The sequence below is a fragment of the Primulina eburnea genome, chromosome 16 (assembly GCF_022965805.1).
Source record: "Primulina eburnea isolate SZY01 chromosome 16, ASM2296580v1, whole genome shotgun sequence".
Lineage (NCBI taxonomy): Eukaryota > Viridiplantae > Streptophyta > Magnoliopsida > Lamiales > Gesneriaceae > Primulina > Primulina eburnea.
In genome coordinates, this window is record NC_133116.1 from 22,709,202 (window position 1) to 22,713,316 (window position 4,115).

The window sequence follows — 4,115 nt, forward strand, 5'->3', positions numbered from 1 at the left end:
ATTTCTTGGAGAAGATGAAACATATCTGGTGGTAATTTCTTCCAAACTAGCAAGTGATCAAGAAGGTAAATTAGTTGATATGCTTAAAAGACATAAAAATGCAATCGGTTGGAAACTAAAAAATCTCAAGGGCATTAATCCACTAATTTGCACTCACAAAATTCATCTTTTACTATTTATTAAAGTTAAGCATGTTAGAATAACTGAATAGTGTCTTGGTCTGTTTTTTAAATTACCTAATTTACCCTCAATTAACACCTCTCCAAGATTTCATGTTCCAACCAAATCAGCAACCAAATCAGATTATCTTCAGAGATCTTCAGAGACTAAAACCACCCATTTCTCCAATTTTCAGATCTAGGTTAAATCTCCTCTCCCAAACTTCTATCACACTTTCTCTTTCCAAACTTCTGTCAAGAGAATGCAATTCTTCAGTCACGGTGAGAACATTATTTTTACGTTTCTCCAATTTTCATATCTTGGCTTTGACGTGCACACATATTTAAATTTCCTGGCGCATGATTTCACATCACAGAATATGTATGTACATAGTTCTGCATTAATTGATGTACACGACTAAGAAGAGAAAGAATTTACCATTATTCAATGGTTGATGTTGAACAATGAGTAACGAAAGTTTCTTAACCCATGGATATTATTTCTTACTGTGAAATGGATCTCATGATCCTTTATGCTTTACAGGTATTATTATGATATAAGTAACTTCATTCCTTTTTATAATTCTGTGTTTGGTTATGATCTTGACTGACAAAATTCTTTTTACAGAATTAATTCTTTTCAAATTTGACAAAGAGTACATATTGTTTTTTGTTTCAGTTTGTTGAATGATGTTTGTGTCGTTTTCCCTAAGGTTTGGACATAACTCAATTTGCACACCAACCGTTTGACATAATATGTGAACATGATGCTCTATAGTTTTAAGTCATTTCTAATTTAGACTTTGGCAGTGATCAAAGTTGAAAAATGATTTCACAGTGATGTTTGTGTCGTTGTTTACGTGTTTGAAAACCATAATTTACTAACCAGCTGAGATAACGTTTATGACTATGAAGGAATGGGGTGCAGTATCACTTGGCTACATATAGAGGGTTTTGGAGGGAGACAATAATGGGAAAGGTAAGATTTGGTGAACACAAAGGTGGCTCTTGAAATTATGAACCAGTAGCATTTTGTGAAAGGGAAATTCTTTTTGGATATTAAAAAGATTTGATGGTGACATGAATAATTATGTTCGATGTACGAATGCGATATTTGCAAAAATAATCGTTGTTATGCACTGCTCTCTAATTTTCAGTGCTCCATATGCGTGCAGCCTTTTCGAAGCCACACTTAATGACAATGCTCTCTAACATCTCCTAGAGCACTACGATACAATTTACTTTGAATTATTTGGTTTGCTTACGAATTTAATTTATTTGTAAAATAAAAAACATCTCAAAATGTAGTTTGAAATATTTTATGCGGTGATAATGGACTTTTAGAGTAGGTGTTTACATTACATATTTCTTTATCCTGTAATTTCTTCAAGAAATAAAATTTCAAACTACAATTTTCATATATTTTTCGTCATATTTAGTGTATAAAAATTATTCTATTTTTTTTCTTTGGCTGTGTTGAACTCTTCAAGATAACTGGTTGTGTTGCTCGAGGAATAGTAATTGTTATTTGAGGGTCTTCATGAGGTTTAATCAAGCAGAACTATTACCATATATATTGATAATTGCTAGAATAATGGGGTTTTCTTGGATTTGTATGTAGTTTTTTTTTTTTTTTGGCATTTTAGTGAAACCATAAGTTTAGTTTGATTGTTTAGCGCTTTGTCGGTGTTTAAAAGCAGGAGAAATGATGAAATGAAGTTTATGCCGGTGGTGAATATTGGTGGAAAGGAAACAATCCAGATTAAGATCTTACACGGAAGCTAAGATCTGTAATTTTATTCTCAATTAAAAAGGTAAACATATGGATTTCTTGGGGTTTTCACATTTTTATTTATAGACTTGGAAAAGTTTTCTATATTTTCTTGCTAGAAACACAACAACCAATAGAATATATTTGCTTTATGTTCTATGTTTTTTATTTTTAGTTTGGTGTTTATTATTGTTTCCAATCATTTAATTCAAAAAATTAACGTTTCGATTGTTTTGCCTAATTTGATATCTTTTAATTTGGTCTTATCAAAACTTCTTACTGACCATTTCTCATGAATATGTGGTCAAAGCATTTAAAGGAGAATAATAGTTCAAGTTCTCATTCACTATCATTCTCCAGTGACTCAGTAGGCAAAAATGCTGAAGGTATTGTGTGTACAAAGTAGTCATCAATGTTCATAAACCACCGATTAATTCTTATTTATAGCTGATTGATTATGGATATGCTTACATTTTAGATTTTCTTGCATGAAAATGAAATGCAATTTTATTTCTTAACATTTCAATTAATTAAACAAGAGTAAAAACAAAACTACGCAAATTTTGGATCATTATTCATGATTCTGCCTTGAATATATATTTTACATCTTTTTTAAAAAAAATTAGACATTAATCTCCTGCTTCTCAAACTGTTTCTTTACTACTACTTCTTCACAACTTGCAATAAATTTATCATATTTTATGTCATGATTTTCAAAATTCTTTAAATATTTTAGCCAGCGGGTTTTAAATTTAGTATTTTAGGTGATGCTTTAGCTCAAATTTGATGGAATGAGAATACATTTTTCTTGCAGATATCTGAACATTGAAAAATGGAACCCACGAGTTGGGGAGAGAACGTACACCAAACAAAAATAGCGTCACAAATCAATAACAAAGGTCTACACAGGTATGCAATTTTTTAAATTCCAATTTTCAAGTAAACATTTTTAATACTGTATTGTGGAAATTTACAAAAATTATAGAAAATTATTTATATTTTAAAATCAAATACATTCATGATCAATCAACATAATACAATATCATTAATGTATATAATTTTTTATATCTTTCATATTTAGACAAAATTATGATATATAAGTAAAAGAAATAGCCTCAAATAGTTGACGACAATGACATGTACGTACATGCAAAAATAATCATTTAAATTTTCCTTAAATGTGTTCCACTATTATTTTCCTATTTTAATAAGCACATTAACTATTGGTCTGTACTTCTATGCAGGACATGACAAATTCTAACTCCAGATGTACATAATTGAAAGGGGACAAATGCTAATGCATAACGAACGTGAAAGAATACATTCTATGACCCAACAACGACGGCTAACTTACCTTGCTCGACGTCGATCGAATTACCAAATTAGAAGAATGGATTCGACTTCCTCAATTTCTACTTCAAACCAGTATTGTATAATACGTAGTTCATAAAATATTTAAATGGTCTATGAGTGATATTTTTTTCATATGAAAAATGCACGATACGCTTACAATATGCATATATTGTTCAACAGGTCAACAAATAAATTGGATATTGGCCCCGCGTACCAGACAACGATCAATGAATGAGGATGCAAGAAGCATGGAATTGGCTCGCCTTCGTGCAAATTATCGAAGGAGAGAAGATAAAGAGAGATCATCAATTCTATATGATTCTAATATTGATAATAGTAATTTTGTTGACCAACTACAATGATTCAACAATCAACTCATAACATCGGTGAAAATTGTAAGTATCTTTTACAATATTATGACTTTTATCGATAATGTATTGTTAAACAATACGTTATTGGCAACACAATCATTTATTTAATTTGATGTATTGTACAAAACATCGTAAATAGTTATCATTCTCAAGTACTATTACAACTAACAAGTTAAAAAAAGCTCCAAGTCTATTGTTCATGACAATGCGACAAATTCGTTTGTTTGTTTTGATATTGCATGTGATAATGTATTTATTACGAACTTCACGGTCTTACGATCTAATCTCTCACATATTGTCAACATAGTCACTAAATCATTATCTTAAGGCTTCTTAAAAATTGTTTTATTATAATCTTTACAGACAAATTTATATTTTGGTTGGTAGATTAAACTAAAATGTTTCAAGATCTAGCAGAGTTCCGATCTCAAAATTATTTGTCGAAAATATCAAACTCAATAA

The 4,115-nt window shown here is 30.1% G+C and overlaps 1 long non-coding RNA gene across 5 annotated transcripts; it reads left to right on the forward strand.

Annotated features, from left to right (window-relative positions):
• Positions 1 to 318: 318 nt before the first annotated feature.
• On the forward strand, positions 319 to 3,753 carry LOC140816890 (uncharacterized). 5 transcript variants are annotated; one of them, XR_012114678.1, is made up of 6 exons: positions 319 to 440; positions 1,074 to 1,137; positions 1,859 to 1,972; positions 2,744 to 2,838; positions 3,174 to 3,359; positions 3,463 to 3,753. It is a non-coding gene; the product is annotated as an uncharacterized lncRNA (long non-coding RNA). The 5 variants fall into 5 exon arrangements; XR_012114675.1 differs by having other exon boundaries at positions 1,074 to 1,972; XR_012114674.1 differs by lacking the exon at positions 319 to 440 and having other exon boundaries at positions 447 to 1,137; positions 1,334 to 1,972.
• The last annotated feature ends 362 nt before the right edge of the window (positions 3,754 to 4,115 follow it).